Below are 26,545 nucleotides of genomic sequence, written 5' to 3' on the forward strand. Positions count from 1 at the left end.
CGGCAGTGCAGAAAGAGCTGTGCTGGCTACAAGGGGGCCGGGGAGGGGGCAGGGAGAGCAGTTTCTGGAAACCAAGGTTGGATGACCCTGGTTTTCAGAAACTGAAAAATCCTACAGCCATCTAGATGGTGTCTAGTGGCCCTAGGATTGTTAGAGTCATAGAATAGTAGGGTTGGAAGGGGCCTATTAGGCCATTGAGTCCTACCCCCTGCAGGAATCCAAGTCAGAGCATCCCTGACACATGGCTGTCCAGCCTCATCTTGAATGCCTCCAGTGTGGGTAAATAAAAAAATATTTACATAGACTATGATGGTGAAAATAAAGGGGAATGCAAATAGCATAGCGGGCGCTATTTGTGTCCCTTTTTGATTCACTGTTTTAGCCTACGTAAAGATTTATGTAGGCTAAAACGGTGAATCAAAAAGGGACGAAAATAGTGCCCGCTACGCTATTTGCGTTCCCCCTTATTTTCGCCGTCATAGTCCATGTAAATATTTACATAGATTAAGACGGCCAAAAATAAGGAATGCAAATGGCAGCGCCGCCATTTGCGTATGCGGTTCCCCCCCCCAGAGCCCTCCGCAGCCGGAAATCCAGCTGCGGATGGCTCTGGGCCGGGCTGGGCCTGGCCAGCTGCTCCGTGGAGCTGCCGCGGAGCACAGCCGGCCATCGAGGATTCCGGGGAGGAGGAACGGATCGCCTCCCCCCCATCAGGGATTCCAGGGGGAGGGATGGAACGCCTCCCCCCACACCATCAACATAATCCGTGGAAAGGTAAGTGACTTTCGTACATCCCTAACAGCAGCTTCCTTCCCCGCTCAGCCCTCCTACTGTCTAGTCGAAAATGCAGGGCAGGAGGAGCATGGAGGGAACAATCCCCTCCGTGCTTCTCCTGCCCTGCATTGGATAGGCAGTCGCCTCCGAGTTTGGAGGCAGCCGCCTATGTGGATAGGATTGTGCCCTTAATTACATTTTTAACTTTTGTATTTATATGTTTTAACTGTACAAGTTTTAATGTTGTAAAGCCGCCTTGAATCCCAGTATTGGGGAAAAGGTGGGATAATTAATTAATTCATTAATTAATAATACTGTTAGTCCCACTTACAGTAGACCTGTTGAAATGAATGGGACTTAAGTTAGTCATGACTAACTAAAGTCCCATTCATTTCAACGGGTCTACTCTAAGTAAGATTAAAGTGGAGACTGCCCTCTGTCTCCAGCAGTCTCTCAACTAAAGGAAACCATACCTCTATCGTTCTTCCCCCCGCCTGGAGTTTCTCACTGCTTGGAGAAGTGAAGAGCCAAAACGCATCAAATACCAAACTGTCTTGGCTTGTATAAGAGCTGCTTTAAAAACAAACAAAAAAACAAAAAAACAAATGCCACTTGGTTGTTGTGGATGCTGTTGCTGTTGGAAATGAAATTGCACAATGGGGGCCTCGTGTCTACGCATTTCTGTCAGAAAGATTGAATCAGGCAACAGGGGAATGTGATGGCCACAATTCTCAGCAGACTGTGTGCAGCAGGTGTGGGTGGCAGATTGAATTACCTCCCTTTCCCAGTTTCTCCTCTATAGCTTTATCTATTGAATGCCTCTTGCATCGAAAGCATCCAGTCCTAGTCTCAGCCAGAAAGTGGAGTTAGCAGCTTCATGCACCCATTTATTCTTTTCATAAGTTCCCAGGAGCAGCATGTGTGTCTGACAAATAGCCTTTTCATTGCAAGTTTGGATTCGACTGCATGCACGGGTACATCTCAAAGGCAACGGATGCTGATACAAGAAGGACCATCCGTCCTCAGCATCTCTATGCTATTCTTTATGTTATAGGCACACATGCCACTACGAGTCACAGGATGAGATGCACACACACTCCTGTAGTCATCTGTCAAATGTCAGGAAAATTATGGGAAAGAAAAGCACATGATGAGGAATTTGGCAGCTTAGCAACACAAGTTAAACTCTCGCAAGCAGGGCAAAAATTATGACTCTAGAAAACCATTGAAAAATGCCTCACACTGGAAGCTAAGCAGCATATGGAAGACTTTGGTTCAGCTCTTCTTCCCCACTGCCCCGCCCCCAATCCCGCTCCACTCACCCTTATGATTTATGCAGCAGTCAAATGTCAAAGGAGGCTGCAGACTTGATTATGCAACTGTTCTAGGATGTCTGTTGGATTGGATGCATGCCTAAGGGCGCAATCCTATGCAAGCTTAGGCAGAAAAAATGGTCTACAACTCCCAGCATGGCCCAGCCAGCATAGCTGTAGGCCATTTTTCTGTCTAGACCTGCACAGGATTGTGCCTTAAGATGTCTTGGCAGGGCTGGCCCTAGAAATTGGGGTGCCTGAGGCTAAAAAGCCAAATGATACAACAATTAACACAGGAGACAACCCAACAGGAAGCTTAATGCCCCACTGAAATGAACAAGAGTCACACAAGATCCCTGGGCTCTTCTGCCACTCCATTTTAATGGGACAGGTTCAAGAGAATGTCCAAATGGAAGCACCCAAGAGGTCAGAACTGCTACCTTCCATGGCATCCAAACTCTGCCATAGCAGCTGCTTCACCATGCTTCCTGGCACAGCCACCACCCGAGCTAGGAATGTCAGAGCCATCCAAACAGCTTGATCACATCCTCTTTGTTTCAGAGACCTGTCACAGAAGGAAAGACAAATGGTCTACCAGCCCTGGGACTGCAAAGGAGACCAACATAGCATGCTGAGGTTTCAGGAGGGCAATAATGAATTATTATTAATATCTATAGGGACAAAATGATTTATAGCTCTCATTTATTTCCCTTCCCAGCAAGTGAAGCCCATGAGACGTGGGGAGACAAACAGGGATATTCCAAAGGAAATTCAGAAATTCAGAACCTAACAAGACATGATCAAGGAAGCCATTTCTTTTTGTCCCTTCTCTGCCCTTTTCATGCATGAAGTGTGTATGTAGGGGGGCTGATTTTGACAACAAAAGGTGCGTGCAGGTGAGGGAAGCTGAACATCTCCTTCTATCATCTTACCTCCCCATGATCCATTGCCATAGGCTTTTTCTTCCCAGCTAAACTCTAACATCGGTTATGGGCTGGTGATAAAGGAGCCTCAAGCAAAAGTGTGCAGACAAGTAAAGCAGGGGAGAGTTTTGTTTATTTATTTAGACATTTCTATCCTGCTTTCCAATACTGCTATTTCCAGAATGGCTAACAATTATATAAAGAGATGAAAATAATATCAACAGCAATGTTTTTCTTGTAAAGCAGCAGATAAAAAAGTATAAATGAAGCCATAGAACCACAGTGTAGCCTGAAACCAGTTTAACCTAAATTTAGAAGTTGTAGGGGGGAAAAAACAGATCTTTGTCTGGTGGGGAAAAGTCACCAGGGTGGGTGCCAGGCAAGCACTCCTGAGGAGAACATTTAAAAAGTTGGATGCAACTAGCGAGAAGGCTCTTCTACCCAGTTACCTGTGTTCATCTTGTGATAAAAAAAATAGACTCCATCTCCTGTCCTGACCCCGGCTTCAAGCGGAAGCCAGGACTGACATGGGAGAGAAGCCAGTAAAGCCTTTATTATTGGCACTACCTACAGAGTTGTGAGTTCCATCCAGACAGACCCTGATGCCTGGCCTGAATCTGGCATCCAGGTAGAGTAGCTGCTTCTGCATTGCTAAAAAAGAGGAAATGCATCACCCAAAAAGAGGACAAAAGAGGAGACCAATTTACATAACATTTTATATGCTAATTAGAAGTACAGATGCAAATTTGGAAATAATAACTATAATTTAAATACATCCCCCCAAAGTGGGGAAGAATGTGACCAGGTGGCCTATGTGCTTGCTCAGTCTGCTGCCCAGATGTATACTGTTGATGGGCAACTTCAAGGCCCAGCTCTTCCTTCTTAGGGTTCTTTCTCTTTAATACTGGATTTGAATAGGACAGCCCTCCAAACAGAGGACACCTAAAGGGCTGTCCTTTAGCAGCCCTTCAAACAGAGGACTGTCATCCATTAAGTAGGGTACCTGGCCACCCTATCTCCAGAAATCCTGGGAACAGGAGACTCCTGAACTAGGGCCCCCTGAGCCTGAAGACCTAGAGACCAAACTCCACTACACCCAGCACCTCTCTCTTCTCAGTGCCTGCTCATGGGCAAGAGAGGGCACCAGGTGGGAAGGCATCGGGGGGGGGGGGCAACAGAGTGCTCAGCTCCAAGCTCAAAGGCTGCCCCTTTAAGGACCTCCACTCCTCAAGCAACGGGATGGAGCCTGAGAGGGATAGTCTGGATTTGCAAAAAATACAAGGCCTCAACTGGAACTGGGACTCCACTGGAGCCAAGTTGCTCGCTCCCACTTACCATTATTCATTTTTTTTCTCTCTCTCTCTCCCCCTCTCTCTCTCTGACAGAAGCCATTAGCTATTCCCCTCTAGGATAGTAAAAGCCACACCAGGCTTCTCAGCCTCATTGGCCCCAACTTTTCTTCAGTAGCACTTCAGTGTGCTGAGTGGACCTCATGCTTCCCTGGCTGTCCATTGACTTAGCCTTTCCAGGGGCAGGACACAGAGCTGGTCCTACCATTAGGCAGAGTGAGGCAGTCATCTCAGATGGCAGGTGCTGGGACGTGGCAGTAGTGGAGGATGCTGACCCCATACCCAGAATTGACGTAAAATTCAACTATCAGCCCAGTGCAGTCAGCTTTTGTACATATAATTAGGTATGTCAGAGAATTCCTCCACGGATCTTGTTGAGGCTGAATGCCAGTGATTCGGCCCCCTGAAATCTGTGGCAGAATGGCCTGCCACCCCCTCGCCCCCCTGCGGATCCTCCCTGGGACGAGACTTACCTGGGGCGGATGTTCCGGGCGGCGGTGGCTGCAGTGGCGGCTGCAGCGGTGGCTGGTCTACCGACCGGCTGCCGCCGCCACCATTTGCAGTCTGGAGGTGTTTTTTTTTTTTTTTACAGGGATGTGATAGGCTACGTAAAGATTTACGTAGCCTATCATGGCTGGGTTAAAAAAAAAAAAGCGTACGCAAATGGTGACGGCTACGGCTGCTGCCATTTGTGTTCCTTATTTTTGGCCGTCTTAGTCTACATAAATATTTATGTAGACTATTATGGTGAAAATAAAGGGGAACGCAAATAGCGTAGCAGGCGCTATTTGCGTTCCTTTTTGATTCACTGTTTTAGCCTACGTAAATATTTACGTAGGCTAAAATGGCGAATCAAAAAGGGACGCAAATATCGCCTGCTACGCTATTTGCGTTCCCCTTTATTTTCGCCATCATAGTCTACGTAAATATTTACGTAGACTAAGACAGCCAAAAATAAGGAGCGCAAATGGTGGCGGCCATAGCCGCCGCCATTTGCATATGCGGTTTTTTTTTTTTTACCCAGAGCCCTCCGCGGCCAGAAATCTGGCTGCGGACGGCTCTGGCCTGGGCAGGGCCTGGCCGGCTGCTCCACGGAGCCGCCGCGGAGCACAGCCGGCCATTGAGGATTCTTAGGGGAGGAACGGATCGCCTCCCTCCCATTGAAGATTCCGGGGGAGGGACGGAACGCCTCCCCCCCATAAACATAATTCGCAGAAAGGTAAGTGACTTTTGTACATCCCTACATATAATGGGAGGAGGCACCATCTTGTTCTTCACCTCATAACTCCAAGTATATGGTGTGAGGCAAAGATCATAGTCATACCAAAACCAGACAAAGATCTAGCTGCTTCAGCATCTTACAGAACTATATTTTTCATTAATCAGGATTCAAAGATTTTTACTATGGTTCTCACTTGAAGGTTAAATGCAATAATTACTCAGTATATTCATCCAGACTAAACAGGATTCATTCCACACAGGCACTTGGCAGATAAGGTGTGATGAACCATAGATCTTATACATAAAACAAAGATGGACAAAATATGGACAATTTTGTCCTTTGATGCAGAAAAAGCTTTTGATTGTGTTGAATGGCCTTATCTTAAATACCTACTTTTGAAGATGGGTTTTGGCCCAACATCTTTTAAGGCTGCCATATCCAGTTATTGAAGTCCTCAAACATTTGTCCCTGTTAATAATCACAATTTAAGGACTTTCTGCTACAGAGGGGTACAAGGCAAAGCTGCTCGTTGTCTCCTTTAATGTATGTGTTAGCTACTGAACCTCTTGCCATTGGTTTTCATAATTATGGGTGTATTCAAGGCATACATCTTAGTCATACAGAACATAAAGTGGGCTTTTTTGCAGATGATATGACCCTCTATATAACAAATCCAATATTGGCACGACCAGAAATAATCTCACTGCTTGATGACTTTGGGCATACCTCTGGTTACTAAGCAAACTATTATGAGTCAGAGATGATTAATGTCAATCTATCTGCAGTTACACAAGCCAATTTAGAAAATAAATTTCTTTTTGTGGCATTACTAAGCTTTGGCGATATTTTGGAGTTCATATCACTCCCTCACAACATGAACTCTATAAACTCAACTATCAGCCATTGTACAGATGAATTCACTCCAATGTTCAAAAATGAGGTAAAGATAAGTTATCATGGACAGCTAGAATAGCTGTAGTAAGAATGAATATCTTATCTAGACCCCTTTTCTTATTTCAAACAATTCCTCTTCATCTATCTATTCCAGCTCTGGCCAAATGGAACAAACTACTGTCAGATTTTATCTGGTCTGGATGGAAGCCAAGGCTGAAGTGAGCAACTCTTAGCAGACCCCAAGCAAAAGCAGATCTTGCAGTGCCAAATCTGGAATTATATTATCCTGCTGCTCAACCGAGATTTATTGTAGGGTGGACACATCCCTCCTCAGAACACCAATGGACACTCATAGAACAACAAGCAGTGGGCAACTACCCTCTTGAGGCCTTGATGTGGGTCAGACATTGTGGTAGACCTAAGTGCATCTTTGAGCATCCAGTGATTAGAGACACTATGCTTACTTGGGAACACTGGTGGGAAAAATATGGGCTCCTGACTTGTCTTCACTAATGTCAGTGTGGCATCATCCAGAATTCACAGCATGTAACAATCCCCAAGGTTTTTGTGCTTAGACAGCAGCAAAAGTTTATAGATTTTTTGATTTATTTAATAAAGGGGAACTCTCTCCTGTGCAGAGTTTTTGAAAAGAACTGAACCAACTGTGCTGTCTTTTTATCAGTATTTGCAGCTGTGTGACTTTCTTAGCCCAAATCCCATTAAGAAGGCAGCCACGCACCTACAGACTTCTTTTGAGTCTTTTATAGAAGCCACTGTTACTTCAAATAAAGGTTTGATATCATCTATTTATAAAATCCTCCAGATTTTATAAATTATTAGACAAGCCATCCTATGTGCGGGCATGGGAGACTGACTTAGGTGAGTCGTTGGAAGAAGATGATTGGCAGTGTAGTTGGACTTCTTTTGCATCTTTACCAATCACCATTAATATAAAGGAGGCACCGTACAAAGATCTCAGTAGGTGGTGCATTACTCCTGCAAGTCTTCTCCTAATACACCTAAATTATAGTCAATAATGTTGGAAGGGGTGTGGCCAGATTGGTTCATATGTTCATCTTTGGTGGGAATGTCCTACAGTGCAGGAGTTTTGTAACATGGTTGCTGATTACTGCCAGGAATTTCTTCGTGTTAGACCATTAGTAGCTCCTAAAGCAATGCTGCTTCATCTTTTTGAAACCAGTGATCCTGGATTCCTGCATAAAGACCTTCTTAGGCAATCGTATACAGCTGCAAACTCATGTACAGCATGTAATTGGAAGTCATAGAATCATAGAATAGTAGGGTTGGAAGGGGCCTATAAGACCATCAAGTCCAACCCCCAAAGTCTCCAAAGCAACCAACTAAAGAGCAGTGGATTAATAAAATCTGGGAGATTGTGACTATGTATGAACTTGCTCAGCAAGTGCAGCAAGCAAGGAACTTTATGGAACATATTATGGCACCATGGTTTCCACTTATTTCCTGTGTTGGAGCTCTTCAAACTTTTGATCAGATTCCATCCAAGTGCAGTTGCCTATATTTTTTTCTGACTAATATTCACATATGCACAAAATAACACACATTTGCACACACTCCTTTTATATGCTGCATAATTTTTTTCCTCTTTCTTTGGAAAGCATATTGGTTATAGACTAAGAATTATACTTAGTTAATTCCTCGGTTTCTTTAGCAATCTTGATTTATTATTATGTATGTTCTTTTTGTTGCCTTTCTTTTGTTAACTTTATTTCAAAAGAAAAGAAAATTTCATGAAAAACAAATGAATGGGAGAGCCACATGAATAAACAAAGTGCTGCTGTCACATCTAGTGTGTCCACAAGGGGCTACTTCATACTGTTAATGAATGACCATGTCACCCCGACTAGCTTTCCCTATATGCTGCAAAGGATGGAAAGTAGGCATGGTGGAGAATTCCACCACGGATTTCAGTGAGGCCAAATGCACTGGCATTCAGCCCCCCGAAACCCATGGTGGAACAGCCTCCCACCCCCCGCCACCCCACGGAATCCCCCCTGGGAAGAAGCTTACCTGGGGTGGATGTTCCGGAGGTGGCGGCTCCGGCGATGGCTCTGGCGGCGGCAGCTGGTCTCTCAGCTGGCTGCTGTGGACACAAATTTCGCCACTGCCACCGGTGCCGGAATCTCGCCTCCATTTGTGTCCTGCCAGGCTGCCATGATAGGCTACGTAAGTATTTACGTAGCCTATCACGGAAAAGGCATCCATGCAAATGGCAGCCACTATGCCATTTGCGTAGCTGCCTTTACTGTGATAGGCTACGTAAATACTTATGTAGCCTATCACGGAAAGAGCAGCAGCGCAAACGGCGTAGCCATGGCCGGAACTCCAGCTGCAGACGGCCCTGGCTGGCGGCTCCGTGGAGCCGGCCCAGGGAGGATTCCGGGGGGAGGGATGGAGCACCTCCCCCCCCCACGAATCCAAGCGGTGAAAAGGTAAGTGACTTTCGTACATCCCTAAAGCGTTGGAAGTATTTGCATGTCCCTTGCCTTCCTCCATGCTGCCAGCCAGAAGATAAGAGAGTGCCTGCTACAGTGACACACCCCAGTGTGAGAGCCAGTGCAGTGTAGTGGTTAGAGTGTTGGACTGGGACTTGGGAGATCCAGGTTCTAGTCCCCACTCAGCCATGAAGCTCCCTGGGTGACTTTGGCAGCTTAGAACTGCTACTCAAATGAATGGCAGGAATAGATGACTGTAAAGCAACTGCAGAAAGGGTATTTATTCAGAGTGGGAGCTTATTTCTGCATTTCCCCATATACATTCCCCCCTTCAGAACAAGGATTGATCGCCCCGACCTTTTAAATTAAACTCTTCATTAGCATGGTTATTTATTGGCTAATTATAGGAGAAATTAGCGGGCACACTAGGAGCGAATCTTCCTTTGGGGACTTGCGAAGCTGCCTGCAGCGCAAAGAAAACAGCTTGCCTGAACAGAAATATTTTTCAGAGCCGGCGTTTTCCTCCAGAGCAGCTTGCTTGCTGTCTTCACAACACCTGCCCCAGAGTGAGAAGGGTGGGGCGGGGAGTCAAAGAAAGAAACCTTTTCTTGAGCTCTTTGAATTGACACAGAGACTTGGAGAATCGGCTCCCTTTCTTGAAATGACAAATAAAGCGGGTCCAGCCAAGAAGGCTCTGCAAGCACTTTGAAATTCTTTTGCCCAGAATAAGCTGTGAGGTCAGGTTAGGCAGCCTTAAGAAAAAACCTGAAGCGAGTACATCTCGAAGCTCAGGAATGAAGGCTAAAGTGGGACAATTCTACATGCCATGCTATTGCTACGAAAACAACTGAGATTTATTGGTGTAACTCTCTTCTTCAACTCATTCTTTACCAAAGATACATGTCTTCTCAGCCTCTCAGTAAAGTACCATCCAAGAAGTTAGTGGCTGAAGTCAACCCCTTTCTTCAGCATAGATGGCTACAGAGAAGAGAGGGACCTCACACTGTATTTTGTATACAATGATGTCGGGGTGGGTGAGGAATTTGTTTCTGTTTGGTTTTGATAAGAATTAACCAAAATCCACACATTTCTTCATATTTGGGAGAGAAAGAACTTGAGCTTTCAATGCTCCAAAGGCAGCAGAAAGTGAGACTGACAGAATTGCCCACGCCTTCTGTGGTAGGTTGTGGCCAATTATGGCTTTGCGCTAGCTGGAGGAGCCTCTGCTCATGCACCGGTGGGGCACACAGGTTTTTTTGCTGATCCTCCCTTCCCACTGTAGCCCCCACAGACCCCAAGAACTGCCCCTGAAGGCTGGAGATCTTCCAAGTGGCATGGGATATGGCATAGAGGCCTGCTGTAAGTACAGAGGGTTGATGAGAATTGGACATAGAGTAGTCACTTGTCAATTGCCAAAAAAGAGGGCAAAAGAGGAAACCTAATTGCATAAAATTTGCATATGGTAATTTTTGTATATAGCTGCAAATTCAGAAATAATTATTATAATTTCAATAGAGATACAGTACATATCAGCATAGTGGGGGAGACTGAGACTAGGTGACCTGTGTGCCTTGCTCAGTCTGTTGTCCAGGTTCTGTTGTTGGGCAACTTCAAGGCCCACCTCTTCCTTCTGATGGTGCTTGATCTTTCAACCAGACTTGGACTGGACAGTCCAACAAACAGAGGACACCTTCACAGCAGAGGACTACCCTCTGGCAGCCCTCCAAAGAGAGGACTATCTTCTGTAAAAGAGGCCACTCAGCCACCCTAAACAGCTTGCCTTGAAAAAGCCTAAGCACGTTCCCCTAGCACAAAGCTGCCATGGAATGCCACCAATGTTTTCACTTAAATTATTATTATTTTTATCCTGCTTTTCTTTCACAGAGGAAATCCAAAGTGGCTAGCAATCATCTTAACTGACTATAAAACAGTCAACTGAAATATTAAAAAAACCCCATGCAAACATATACACAAATGAATAAAACGTACATATAGCACAACCAAACTGTAGCACTGTGGTTGAGCAGCTGTTTAGCATGCACTGCAGAAGGCTCCAGGTTCAGTCTCCGACATCTCCAGGTCAAGCTAGGAAAGAATCCTGCCTGAAACCCTGGAGAGCCGCTGCTGCCAGTCAGTGCCAACAACACTGGGCTAGATGGACCCAGGGGCTGACTCAGTACAAGGCCCGTTCCTATGTAAACCATAGCAGGAGAGCAGCAGCAGCAGAACTCATGACAAAAAAAGGCTTTCGGAAAGAGCTCCATTTTCCTCAAATGGCAAAAAGCAAACAGTGACGGAGCCAGTCAGAAGTGCACTTCAGAGGATGCCGCAAGTCAAAAAGTCTCTCTTACCTACCCACCATACTGCAGATGATGGGGCGGGTGTTCCAGTTGTTTTTCTGCAAAAAATATTTATTCCTTTGCATAGGCTTTGGAATGCAGACGCTTGGGAGGTTTTCTAGGTTACCGTTCCATGAATACCCATTCTATATGCATTGCATTGATCAGGATAACTGCATTTCAGGCCTTCCAGACTATTTCCCCCGCCTCCACAATTTATTTATTAATTAAATTTGTGTGTGGACAAACTGTCATCATAAAAGAAAACAAGATGGTTTATAAGATAAAACCAACAGGTAAAACGTGCAACAAATGGCCAAAATTCAACCAAGTCAGTAGTAAAAACAGTTTAGTGTTTACACCTGGGTTGTTGTTTTGGAAAATCTGGTGTGACTTACAGCAGAGTTGCTTTATACAGAGAAAGCATGGCAATGCAGCATGTAGTATTGGAGGCAATAAATGCAGGCTAGATCCTGTTTAAAAGAAGTTGAAATCAACTTACTTTATTAGTGCTTTTATACACATCATCAGAGAAGGCTATCTAACACTGTTTAACTACAAGCAACCCCTAAATCTGGGTGCATGAGTGTAAGTGAGCAAAGGCATGAGATATGGTTACTTCTTTCCTTCAGGGCGGGAGCTGCGTGGTACATGTTGGTTGCTGCACAGGCAAAGGAAGAAGGAGGAAAAAGTGGAAGGGGAGGGAGCAAGAAATAGGAACTGATCAAGCTACAAGGCATTCTCTATCACCCCCTAGTGTCTGGAAGAATGAGGAGTTGTTCCTATTATCTAACATGCTGAACCTCAGGCCCATGGGCCAAATCTGGCCCACCTAGGGGCCAAATCTGGTCCTCTGGGGGGTCCTCAAATGGTCATGCCCATATGTATGTATGTATGTATGTATTTATTTCTATATTGCCCAATAGCTAAAGCTCTCTGGGCGGTTCACAAAAATTAAAACCACAGAGTGCAGCATAAAACACTATAAAATATAAAAGCTTAAAACCACAATATAACAGTACAACCAGAATTAAACTTAGCAGCAATGCAGAGTTTTCAAATACAGGTTTTAAACACCAGAGCTAAAAGATTAGGAAGCAAATATGCTAAAATACTGGGAGAATAAAAAGGTTTCACCTGGCATTGGAAGGAGAACAACGTAGGCACCAGGCGAACCTCCCTAGGGAGCTCATTCCACAGCCAGGGGGCCACAGCAGAAAAGGCCCTCTTCCTGGTAGCCACCCGCCTTCCCTTCACCCACTCCTTTCCCCTAACTGCTGCTTTTGGGGCAGTTTCCTGGCTTTGGCATGTTTTCCCTCACTCCCAGTCTATATGATTGAAATGCCTCTCCTAAGAGCTAAGGCTTAGTTACTGGCAGTAAGATCTTTAAAGCAAAACATGCTGGTGTTTTTTGATATTTTGGTCCTGCTCCTTTTGCACGTGTCCCACACGATCGCCTTCAGCCCTACCTCTTACTGGAATATGGCTCTTGAGAGCTTTCCTGAGACGGAATTTGACACTGCTGGCTTACACAGTTTACACTAAACAGTTTATTGTGTGGAATGGATACAGGATCATGGATTGCTTCACTGTATTGCATCACTGTATTATTACCATCCCATCCTATGTGGTATGCAAATTTGGAACCAGCTATTCTGAACATAAGAACATAAGAAGAGCCCTGCTGGATCAGACCAAGCGTCCAGCTACTCCAGCCTCTGATACTGGAAGCAGCATATAGTCAGTAGGACTAGTAGCCATTGATAGCTTGATCCTCCATGAATTTGTCCAATCCCCTTTGAAGGTCATCCAAATGGGTGGCCATCACTACATCTTGTGGAAATGAATTCCATAGTTTAACACTGCACTGTATGAAGAAGTACTTCCTTTTATCTGTCCAGAATCTCCCACCAATCAGCGTCATGGGATGACCCCACTGGGTTCTAGTATTATGAGAGAGGGAGAAAAATGTCTCCACATCCACTTTCTCCACACCATGTATAATTTTTGCACACCTCTATCATGTCTCTCCTTTCTTACCTCCCCCCCCCCAGGCTAAACAATCCCAGCTGTTGTTTTTGGGTTGGGCTGGTTTTGTTGTTAAAATGGGCTTTGGTTTGGAAGGGTTCATAAAATTTTAATTATGCAAGTGTCTTGTTTCCAAAGCATTGCTTTTGAGCATCCCTAACACATCCCACTATTTCTTCACAACAATTTTATTTATAAAATAGCCACTCCAGCTCATTCCATTTTGATCTGTTCTATCTTCTACACCCCCAGACATAGAGTGACTTCTCTGAAACACTATTTTTGCATGGTAATATTCTCCCTTCGAGACCATTCAGTGCAGGTTGGGTGAAGTATTCCCTACCATGTGTAAAATTCAGAAATCACCACAGCTTAGAAGACGCATGAAGGCAACTTTTTCTCTTCCCTTGTAATACTTGACTGTTCCCTGTGGAGGGTTGTCTTGTTTGGTTACCAGCAAACAGGAATTGCTCATAACTGTATTTTCTTAACTACTGCAAGAGCCAGAATTTCCAGAAAAAAAGCTCTGTGGGCTACTGTCCAACTTGATCAGACAAAAACTGACATAAGCCAAGCAAAAATTGTAGACAAGTAAGAACACAGGCAAAGCGTAACCCATTACCCTCTGGACCTAATGGACCTTGGGCCACAAACATGTCCCCCTTGCCCTTTTCATGAATACATAAAATCACTTTAGACAGAGAAACGGAGAATGTGTTTCCCTCAAGAATTGCCACCGAGGGTTTATTGACCCTGTTCCTGTATCTTAACATAAGCTTGACATACAGATATAATAGATGAAACAGTGGTGCCATTTCAGAAAGGGGCCAAGGAGTGGAGGGCATGTTTTCAGCAAGTGTTAAAGGCCCACTCACATCAGTGTAAGATCAAATTAGAGTGGTAAGTGTATTTTAAGTAGGGATGGGTGGATCAGGTGATTTCTAGTCCATGTCAGTTTTGCATATGTTCATTCACAAGTGTGTCCCATCCTGATTCCATATTCACCTGCAATTTTAACAATCCTCATGAAAATATTCATTTAAATATATATTTTAACATGTTGCCAGAGCACAGGGGAAGAGACTAACTCCACCACCCTTGTCTCTGTTGGAGCCTTGAGAACTGCGCCAGCATGAGAAAGTGGAGTGTGGCGAGCTCTGTCGTGGGGAAACTCTTTGCAGTTTGTAGTGTTTATTCAAGTCTTAACACATAGGAACGCAGTCTAGTTTACTAATTGACATTGTGTTGCAATGTTTGATTTTACCTGTTTTGTAATTAATTTGAAATGTAATGTTAGTATTAGTGAAATAGTTGTTTATTATTGTAATGATGTACTACTGTAACGATGCATTGGTCTGCTTTTTTGTTTTCATATTGCTGCTTCATTAGCCGCTTCGGGCACTTTTTGTGGAAAAGCAGCATATAAATTAAACGATGACGATGATGATGTTTGCTCACAAAATAGGTATTGCTAAATCTAGTTTCCTTAAAAGTACATCTTTCTAAAAAGATCTTATCCTTAATTTTTCCCCCCCATTTTGGTGCCTTTTCCTAGCTGCGAACAGCATTGTGAAATCCGAAGAAGTGCAAAATCCGAACGATGACTGTGTTCTGACCTGCATATCAATTTGGGGCCTGAAAATCAGGATGGTTCACTTCAAAATGTGGACTGACTGAAATCCTGATGCATCAAGAGCATACCTCATAACCACTCTAGCAATATCATCAATGTGGATTAAACGGGTTTTTAGCCCTCCATTATATTATATTATATTATATTATATTATATTATATTATATTATAGGTCCCAGGGCATGGTCTGAAGGCACGTGAGGCAGCCACCTTGCTGAAGCTAAGCAGGTCTGGGTCTGGTCAGTGCTTGGAAGGGGAACCACCTGGGAACCACATGTAGCCACCTTGAGTTCCAAGATGGAAGAAAGGTGGACTATAAATGTAACAAATTATAACAATACAAAATAATATTAAATTTTTAACTCGAGATGGTGAGCTGCCTTGGTGGCCCACTGTGGGGCTGAAAGGGGGAATAAAAGACAGTATACGTAGTGGTTAGAGTGCTGGACCTGGACTCATAAAATACAGTTATGAGCAATTCCGGGTTCTACTCCCCACTCAGCCATGAAAGTCAATGGGTGACTTTGTTCCAGTCATTGACTCTCAGCCTACCTCAGATCACTGTTGTGAGGATTAAATGAAGAGGAGGAGGGCCTTCAATTCCTTGCAAGAGGAAAAAGGGTAGGAATAAATGTAATAATAAATAAATAAAATTTTAAATAAGTTTCCTTTCTCACTTCAATATGGAGGACAGAACACACTGTGTGAGATTACCTTCCATCTTCCCTGCATCTGCTAGTTCTGTTACACCAGCAGAATGGAGTACTAGCACAATAGGCACCAATGGCTTCTGGATCAACTCTGGAAATGAGTGGAAACACTAGGTTCCAGAATGGGCCAGGTCAGTAGAGCTCCCTTCTGTGAGCTCCACTAACCTGACCAGTTCTGGAAAGGAGCTTTGCTGCTAGTTTCTGGTTGTTTCAGGAACCATTAGTTCCTGTTGAGCTAGTGGTCCATTCTGCTAGTGCGCTGCCAGTGTAGGATACTGCCCACAGATCTGGATATAGCAGACGATACCACCCTAATGGCAGAAAGTGAAGAGGACCTAAAGACCCTCTTGTTGAGGGTGCAAGTGGACAGTGCAAAAGCTGGTTTGAAACTCAACATTAAAAAAACTAAAATCATGGCATCTGGCCCCATTACTTCCTGGCATATAGAAGGGGAAGAAATGGAAGCAGTGACAGATTTTACTTTCTTGGGCTCCAAGATCACTGCAGATGGTGACTGTAGCCATGAAATTATAGGACGCTTGCTCCTTGGGAGGAAAGCTATGGCAAACCTAGACAGCATAGTAAGAAGCAGAGACATCACCTTGCCGACAAAGGTCCATCTAATCAAAGCTATGGTTTTCCCAGTAGCAACGTATGGCTGTGAGAGCTGGACTATAAGGAAGGCTGAGCACCGAAGAATTTATGCTTTCAAACTGTGGTGCTGGAGAAGACTCTTACGAGTCCCCTGGACTGCAAGGAGGTCAAATCAGTCCATCCTAAAGGAAATCAACCCTGAGTGCTCATTGGAAGGACAGATACTGAAGCTGAAGCTCAAATATTTTGACCACCTAATGCGAAAAGTCACTGGAAAAGACCCTGATGCTTGGAAAGATTGAAGGCAAAAGGAGAAGGGGACGGCAGAGGATGAGGTGGCTTGATAGCATCACCGATGCAATGAATATGAACTTGAGCACACTCCAGGAGAGAGTGGAGAACAGGAAGACCTGGCGTGCTATGGTCCACGGGGTCATGAAGAGTCTGACACGACTTAACGACTGAACAACAAATAGATACAGGGGTGTGTATTGTGCAATCCTCAAATGGCCAACAGTTCTTTCCCTAGCTGAAATACTTTACACTTTCAAATACCTCCTAGCTTTGGATATTGTTAGAAGGGTGTGTTATTTTTCTCAGTCAAGTGCTGTACAGAGTTTGTCCGTGGCTTGTGCTGGGAATGAGGGCTTTTTCTTCTTTAACAAATCCGCCCAATTCATATCTCCTAGAATGGAATGCATTTCCAAGCTTGCAATGCATTCCAAGAAACAAGCAAGCAAAGCATTTGTTAACATGCACACATTTGAAACCGCACAAAGAAAATGGTGTATAGGATGTGCACAAACACAAATAGCCGATGGGTGCATGCATACATAAATGTGTACACTTGAAAAATGTACACAAAAACAGATATGAATTTCTGCATGGGAAAAAAGGCTTGTGTGGATCTGGGGCAGGACAAGCTTGGTTGGTGGAGAAATGAGAGCACTGATGAGGTCAAGTTGGACAGGTCCTCCTCTCCTTAGCTTGTACTGTGATCCCAAGCCCCAGGCAAAAACTGTGGAGTAATCTGCTGAGGAAGAGAGAATGTTTATCCATAGTTAAAGCCTTAAAGGCTCAGTAACACAAGTTAACAGATTTGGGCGGCAGCCGTCTGCACTCCCCCCTCCCCCAAACAAGGGAGAGGTCACAGCTCAGTATGATAGAGCTAGATAACAAAGAAGAGAAATAGGTTCTCAGGATGCAAGATAGACTTTATTATAAGAAGCCCAACGCGTTTCAGCCTTTTGTCTTATTTTAGGCCTTCTTCAGGGGGTAAAGAAAAAAGCCACAGGATTGACACAGGAGACAATCTTTTGCTGAAAACGTTCTGCAGGCTTTTTACTTTACCTCCTGAAGAAGGCCTAAAACAAGAAAAAAAAAAGGCCGAAATGTGTTGGGCTTCTCATAATAAATTCTACCTTGCATCCTGGTAGGATACCTTGCATCCTGTTCCTCTTATTGTTATCTACTTTGGATGCTCACCTCCTTCTGTTTTCTCAGTGTGATAGAGCACCTGCTTTTCATGCAGAAGGTCCCTGGTTTGATCCCTGGCATCTCCAGGTGGGGCTTGAAAAGAATCCTGCCTGAAACCCTGGAGAGCCTCTGCTGCCAGTCAGTGTCAACAGTACTGGACTAGATGGAACAAGGGCCTGACTCAGTATAAAGCAGCTCCCTATGTTCCTTCAGGATGCTTGGAGGTTATTTAGTGCCATGAAGCTCAGATAAAATGAATGCCACCAATTAGGAAAGTGCAACTAAGTCCAAGAGAACACCACTGTGGATAATGAGCAATGCCAAGAAAGCTATAAAAGGCACATGGGCTTCCTTTAAAGAGTGGGAGTCTTGCCTAAATGAAGAAAATAAAAAGGAGAACAAAAGAAGGAGAACAAAACAAATATAAGCTGGGAATGAGGCAAGGAGGAAAAACAGTAGTGCTAAAACCATTTAATTTTAGCATGTTGCTAAGAACACTAAGAATACACATTTCTTTAAATACATCCAAAGCAGGAAACCAGCCAAGGAGGCTGTTGGACCTTCAGATGGCAAAAGTGTGAAAGAATTACTGGAGAATGGGGAGATTTCAGAGAAGCTATGTTAATCCTTCATGTTGGTCTCCACTATGATGTTGCTAAGATACTTGTACCTGAACTAGTTTCTCATGTAGAGCCGGAATGTGGAACCTCCAGCCATCTGGCCCATGGAGCCCCTTTGGGTCCCTCCAGTGGGCAGGGTTTGGCTTCTAAGCCCAACTTCTGGAGAAATCCTCCTTGGATGAATTCCCACCATTATTTCCAGTTGAGGTTGGAGGTAACAGCAGGGATGTTGGCAGGGGGTAGTAGGGGCTCTGCCAGCCTTGGGATAATCAGCTGCTCCTTTTGCATGGCATGCTTTGTCCCCATGGGGATGACTTATGCTCCACAAAGCTAGGGACTTGACCGGCCCCGGGAAGAATGGCCACTGTTCCCTGCACTAGCCACATGGCTTTGTGCAGCATGCTCTGCCCCTGTAGGGACGGCACTACTGCACAAAGCCAGGGACTTGGCCAGCACTGAGAGGAGTTGCTTGTCCCAGCGCTGGCCAAGTCCCTCCCTCTGTGTTGGAAGAGGCACAGAACAGAGATGGGCATAACATCTCTAGGGAAGGGTGATATGGCAGTGGGCATGGCCACATCCACTGGTGTCATCTGGCCTGGAGAGGGCCTGGTTGGGGACTATTTGGGGGCCCACCCCAATGTAGTTATGCAGCCCTGAGCATCTGGAGAAGTAACTCAAATGAGATGAAGTTTTAGGATTGACAAACTACAAATGAGCAAGTCACCAGGGTGGGATTATAGATACTCAAGAATAGTTAGAGAGCTTAAAGGTGACATCACCGATGTCATGTCTCTGAATCAGGAGTCCTTAGATGCAGACACCTCAATGAACAGTAGACCTGAAGAGGAGACAGAGCCACTCTCTGGTCCTTCCTGAGTAGGTCTGCCAGCACTGGAGTCCATGCTCCATTTGATGAACCCAGAGGAGGTACCTCTGTCACCAGACCCTGACGTGTGGACCTTGGATCAGGAAAGAATCAAGGAGCTTCCCCTGAAGACCTCCCCCCCCAGTTCCAAAGCCCACTGCCAAGAAGAAGCCAATAGCTGCACAAAACAGCACTGGCCCTTTATCTGTCCAGAAGAAGCACTCTGAGGGTGGGGCTTAGTCAACTATAAAGCTTGGGCAGTTGCTTCATTTCAGGCCAGAGCAGAAAGCAGCTTGTTCCTTCTGTCTCAGCTGCAGGATTGCTAACCAAGGTGCTGAACTCTAGTGACTAACTCTGAATCTGCAGTTATGTCCCTGTCTGGGGTCCTGGACCTGCCTCAGCTCCAAGTCAGCTCTGAAACTCCGGGCCAGCTCATCTCCATCTCACTTGGGCCGTCCTTTTGGTGGTGGGAATTGTGATGGATCAGGACAATAACCAAGTTTGAAGATGATAACAAATTATTCAAGATGGTGAAAAATCATATCAAGCTGTGAAAGGCCTCCCAAACTGGGCCAATGGGCAACAAAATGGCAAATACAATTCAACGTAAGTGTTAAGTGATGTGCATTGGGACTAAAAAGACTAGGCTCACTTGAAGATGAGGTCTAAGCTGGCTGTGACTATGCAGGAAAGAGTGACTGGCATTGTACTGGAAGTCCATGAAGATGTCAACTCAGTGTGCTGCTCACAGCGGAATAGGCTAGAGGTGATGATTAGGAATGGGATTGAACATAAAATGGCCAATCTCCTAACACCGTGGTATAGACCTGTGGTGCAGCTGCTCTTGGAATTCTCTGTCCAGTTCTTGTTGCACCATCTCAAAAAGGAGAGAAGGTGCAGAGGAGGTTGAAACACTTCCGCTTGAGAAAAGCTAAAAAATGTCAGAGGCTTTTTAGTATAGAGAAAAAGACAACTAAGTAGGTTACAAAATAGAGGTTTATAAAATTATCAGCTTTTGTAGACAAAGAGTCTACAATGACATTGGTGGGCAGGAGACTCAGGACAAACACAAAATATTTCTTTGCCCAAAGCATCATTGGTTTATGGAATTCCCTGCAATGTGATGAGAGCCATTAGCTTAGAGATAGCTTTAAAAGTGAAATAGAAGCATTCATGGAGGTGAGCTCTATCCAACTGCCAGATGCACTGGGACTTCAAAGCTGAACGGCAGCACAACCTGGCCTCCACCATCAGCCAGGGGGCTGGACCTCCTGCATGCTGCATCCCAGGAAGAACAGCATGGCAAAGGAGAAACCAACCTGACCCCAGGCATTGGCCAGGGAAGGAGCAACCGCAGGGAGCTCACTGATAAAAACCTAGGAACTTAGCACTGATGCCCAAGTTTGCTTTCTGTTTCCCTCCTCCCCACCAATCCCCTTTCTCTTTGTGTCACGTCTTTTAGATTGTTAGCCTGAGGGCAAGGACTGTCTTATTACTGATCTCTGTAACTCAATCCAGAAGCCTTTTCCAGCTGAAATGTGGATTAAAAGGTGCTTTAAATAATTCATAAATAAAATAAACAGCTATTAGTAACAATAATGAGGCAGTGTTCCTGTGTATGCCAGTTGGGGGGGGGGGCGGGAACACACAAATAACAGGCCTTCATCTCCTGCTCGTGGGCTTCTCAGAGGCACCTGCCTGGTTACTGGTAGAAACAGGATTCTGGATTAAGTGCACCCTTGGTCTGATCCAGCAGGCCTCTTAAGATGCCATTTTCTCTTTGTCAGATCACTGATGCCTAAGTGCTAGTATATCCATTGATGATTCTGGATGGTGGCTATGCATAATAATAATAATAACAACAACAACAACAACAGCAGCAATTTATTATATTTATATCCTGTCTTCTTTCCTGTTGCAAGGAACCCAAGGCAGCTTACATAGTCCTCCTTCTCCTCCTCTCCATTTTATCCTCACAGCAACCCTGTGAGGTAGGTTAGGCTGAGAGTCAGTGACTGGTCCAAAGTCACCCAGTGAGCTTCATGGCTGAGTGGGCACTAGAATCATGATAGAATCACCCATTCCATGATTCAGTTCCTATATCACACTGACAGTTAGGCAATTGCGTTCTGCTTGTCAGCATTTGTCCTTCCAGGGCCTTGACAAGAGCTCATATTGCATAACATTAGTATAAGAACTTGCCAGAAACATGAAAACTTTATACATCCGTCAGTGAGAAATGCTGTCTTCCCCACAACACGCCCATGGGAAAAGCAACAACGCTAAACAACCTGTAGAGCGGAACCTACAGGCATCCCCCCAAGCCCTTACATGAATGTGCTGTGTTAGAATGCACACTGGGATGGATTGTTCAAAATGTGCTCCCACAGCAGAATCTTCCTACATATGATAAACCCACACATCAGCAGGAAAGCTTCTAGCCAATCTTTATTTCCTATGTGTAACCTTTCCCCATAGATGGGGATGTTGATGTTGGGGTACTTTCAAATAAAGGATCCCAACCCAAATACATCCTGAGGGGTGAGAGGACTGTACCACCTCAGTGCTTGAACATTTGAATTGCCTCAAATATGCTAGACTACGCTAGCAGGGGAGTGGGGGAGATTTAATTTGCAAGAACCCTTTTTAAAGATCATGTTCTAAATAATGGGCCACAGGTAACCCTGGCAGCCTTCCAGTGCAGCCCCTGCCATGCTCTGAAATTCAGCAGGATGACCCCCCCCAAAAAATATTTTCTTTTTTGGCAATGAAAAACATATTTTCACACAAAAAAAATGGTTCGCAAGCTAATTTTGACCCTTTGTGGACTCTGTAGCAGCTCTATACACCATTTTGTTTTTATTTTAGTTTTTTAATTTCCCATATTGGCACCCACAGGAAAGGTGCGGCTCACTGGGGTGGGGTCTGGGGCAAAAATGCTGCCTGGATCTCTTGAAGTTGCCTACCCCTGCTGTAGGCAGTGGTACCAACAGGGTGCTGAGGGAGCTGGAGGGTGGACTTTGATATAGCTTCAGGGGGCTGGGTGTAAAAAAAGAGGGAACAGCAAGGATGTGCACAGCAAGACACTCTGCCCGCTGTTGAGGCCCCAGAGCACTCACGAGCCAAGGCTGCAGGAGGGGGCCTCAGAGGTCCAATCTCTTTGTAGACACTCCAACCAGAGAGCCCTCCTAATGAACCATCGTTCTTTGAGAGGGAAGGGAAGAGACAAAGGAACTTGCCAGAAGAGAAGAGAGATGTTTGAAAGGGGTCATAACCCAATTATTGTGTCCAGCCCAGAAGTGTAGCAGTCAAGGCTAAGCTGCAAGTAGGGTGACCACTTATGCATGGCAAAGCAAACAACAACAACAACAACAAAGAGGGCATCAAATAATATTTGCATATGCTAATTTACATGTACAATTGCAAATTTAGAAATAATTTGTTGTTGTTGTTCAGTCGTTAAATCGTGTCCAGCTCTTCGTGACCCCATGGACCATAGCACGCCAGGCCTTCCTGTCCTGCGCTCTCTCCCAGAGTGTGCTCAAGTTCATATTCATTGCATCAGTGATGCTATCAGCCATCTCATCCTCTGCCATCCCCTTCTCCTTTTGCCTTCAATCTTTCCCAGCATCAGGGTCTTTTCCAGTGACTTTTCTCTTTGCATTAGGTGGCCAAAATATTGGAGCTTCAGCTTCAGTATCTGTCCTTCCAATGAGCACTCAGGGTTGATTTCCTTTAGGATGGACTGATTTGACCTCCTTGCAGTCCAGTGGACTCGTAAGAGTCTTCTCCAGCACCACAGTTCGAAGGCATCAATTCTTCGGCGCTCAGCCTTCCTTATAGTCAGAAATAATAGCTATCACTTAAATAGAAATGCAACACATCTCACCTGAAGACTGAAAACGTGATGCTTGTGCCTGCTCAGTCTTCTGCCCGGGTGTGAAATGTGGATGGGCAATAGTTCTTATGGTTCATAGAATCATAGAATAGTAGGGTTGGAAGGGGCCTATAAGGCCATCAAGTCCAACCCCCTGCTCAATGCAGGAATCCAAGTCAGAGCATCCCTGACAGATGGCTGTCCAGCCTCATCTTGAACGCCTCCAGTGTGGGAGAGCCCACCACCTCCCTAGGTAATGGGTTCCACTGTCATATTGCTCTGACAGTCAGGAAGTTTTTCCTGATGTTCAGCCAGAATCTGGCTTCCTGCAACTTGGGCCCATTACTCCGTGTCCTCACTCTGGGAAGATCGAGAAGATCTTTCTCTTTAAATCAGACTTGCACTGGACAGCCCTTCAAACAGAGGACACATTCAAACAGAGGACTGTCCTCTGTAAAGCATGACACATGACCACCCTGGCTGCAGGCAGCTGTCAAAAGTGAGCTAGAAATTGAGCCTAGGAGTCAGAGCCAAGGGACAGAGCCAGATAATCAGAGCTGAGAAAGGCACAGAAACACACCAGAGCTAGGAAGAACTTGCTGCTTAGACAAAGTCCCATTCCCAGCAGGAAACTTTTTATACCCCTTCCTGTCCAGGAAAGCCAAATGGCCTGCTTCAGTGGGCGGGGCCAGCCCAGAGCTTGTGAATGCTTCACGGCCAGGAAGCTGTCCCAAGCTGCAGTTCTGGTGGCTGACCACATGGGGCAGCAGCAGTGCCTAGAACCAGAGGCTCCTGGTTAGGGGTGTACGAAACCCCGCTTACCTGGCTCCGCCGGGTTCTGCAGTTGGGGGGAGGCAATCCGTTCCTCCCCCCCGGAATCCTGCCCAGCTGGCTCCGCTCCGTGGCCAGGGCGCAGAGCCGCTGGCCAGGCCAACCCGCAGCGGGGCCTCCAGATGCTGCCGGGCTGCTGTGGACGCAAATGGCGTCCTGTGTAGGGGATGCCATTTGTGTCCCTACGCTGGCCTGTGATAGGCTATGTAAATATTTACGTAGCCTATCATGGCTAAAGCAGGGATGCAAATGGCGTTCCCTATGCCATTTGCGTTCCCACTTTAGCCGTGATAGGCTACATAAATATTTACGTAGCCTATCACGGCAAAAAAAAAGGGAACGCAAATGGTGGCAGCTACGGCGGCTGCCATTTGCGTTCTCTTTTTTAGCTGTGATAGGCTACGTAAATATTTATGTAGCCTATCACGGTGACAAAGGGAATGCAAATGTTGGCCGCTGTAGCCGCCGCCATTTGTGTTCCCTTTCTTTGCCGTGATACGCTACGTAAATATTTACGTAGCCTATCACAGCCTCTGCAGGGACGCAAATGGTGTCCCTGCATTAGCTGTGATAGGCTACGTATTTACGTAGCCTATCATGACCATTCCAAAGACGTGAATGGTGGCTGCAGACGTGGCCACCATTCGAGGAGCATCGGAACGGCCGACCAAGGTAGGCTCCGTTCCAGGCCCATTTCGCGGGGTGGGGGGGTGGGGGACTTCATTCCGCCATGGATTTCGGTGGGCCAAATGCGCTGGCATTCGGCCTCACCGAGATCCGTGGCGGAATTCTCCATCATACCTACTCCTGGTTCCTCCAGTTCCTGACAGTAACTACAGTAGACAGCCTCACTGTAAAGTGAAGTAAGAGATACTGAATTCACTCATTTACACCTGAGTTGTGGATATGCAGATGAATCCCCCGGCCCCTCTCATGGAGCGCAGTAAAGGTAGCAGAGGTGCACCTGACCAGAATTCTCCTCTGTTAATTTTGATGACAAATATTCTCCAAATGCTCTCTAAATGTTGAAATATCTGCTAACCTACAGTATTTCCATTTTTTTAAATATTCAATTATGTTTTGACAGCTGACGTTTGACAATAGTTGACAAGTAACACACAATAATATTGAGTGTTTAGTACTGAGTTGTTAATATCTGACAGTATTTGACCATTTGCATGCAGTCGTATTTAATATCTGAGTGGGCTGATATTGACATGCAATGACATTTAGTATCTGGAAGCATCTGATAGACAGATAATGTGAAAATGATATTTAGGCAGATAATGAGTTGTCAGATATGATGCCTGCTAAAATCAAAATAACGGAGTGATGTAGATTACAAGATCAGGGCTGGCCCAGCCATTAGGCAGAGTGAAGCAGCCACCTCAGGGGACAGATGCTAGGAGGTGGCAGCAAGGTCTTGGAGGAGAGACCTGTGTTCCCTGTGGCCTGCTCTGGGGCCTCTAAGCTGGCCTGCTGCCTTCAGGTGGAGTGGAGGAAGCTGTCCTGTCATCAGTGTTGAAGACAGATTGATCTGTCAGTCTAGTTGGCTTTTGTAAATGAAATCGGAGGGGGTGCCATCTTGTTCTTTACCTCAGGCATCAAAATGTCTTGGGCTGGCCCTGACTTCAATCCTTACACAAAGAGGTTTCTATCCATGCAAACATGCACAGGATCAGACTATAAACTCCCAAATTTCTGGCTCAGAGGTAAGATTTCTCAAACTGCAAATCTTGATTTTCCCATTCAAAATCTGAGTGATGAGATTAGATCTTTCAGCCAGCTTTGAATTTTTGTTGGGGAAATGCTCCAGCCCTACCGATATACTTGAACAAATATATATTACTGAAACTACCATTAGTGCTGACTCACTGCATCACATTTTGGGCCACCCGATGGATTTCCAAAGAAGCCATTTTGAAACTGCACAGAGCATCAGGTATGTCCAACTCCTTGGGTGCCAGAGTTGATGTCTAATTAAATAAGGGGGTTGAACAGGAATGTGCTGACAGAGAGGGGTTGCTCTGTTCACAGCTGCAGTTTCTTTGCTGCAGGGAAGTTCATGATTCATAGAAAGCAGATCCCCTTTCGAAAACAGCCTGTAATTTCTAATATAATTGGCCAATAAATAAACATATCAATGAACAGTTTAATTTATGGGTTAGTTCTCCTCATGCCACTTCCGCTTTGGAAGGTGTCATGAAGGTAACTGTGTTTGTCTGCTGAATGGTGGAGGGCTAAATCAGAGCTCTTTGCTGTGGCTGGTTGGTTTGCAACCTAAGAAGGCAGCGGGGGTTGCTCTTTATTATTTAAATAAGTTTCTTTGGCAATGTAATTTGGGCATGTTCATGCCAGAGCAGTATCTTTATTCAGTAATTCTATTCCCCTTCCCTCCTTTGCTCCCACTATTATTTCATCATTATTAAATATTCATTCACAAGATGCTCTTTTTTGTGGTAAGGCTAGGGTGCCTGAACTAGCCTCAAGCTGAAAATGGAACTCAGTCAGTGGTGTGTGGGTGTTTTAACCCACCTAACTTACTGATAAAACACTGGTGCATTCCTTCCAGTGACTTCCTTAAGTTTGAGAGATGCCTGAATGCTTTAGGAATGGAAGAGGAG

Source organism: Heloderma suspectum, chromosome 1, assembly GCF_057233095.1.
Source record: "Heloderma suspectum isolate Gila_16-S chromosome 1, 16-S_ref, whole genome shotgun sequence".
In the NCBI taxonomy this organism is placed as follows: Eukaryota; Metazoa; Chordata; class Lepidosauria; order Squamata; family Helodermatidae; genus Heloderma; species Heloderma suspectum.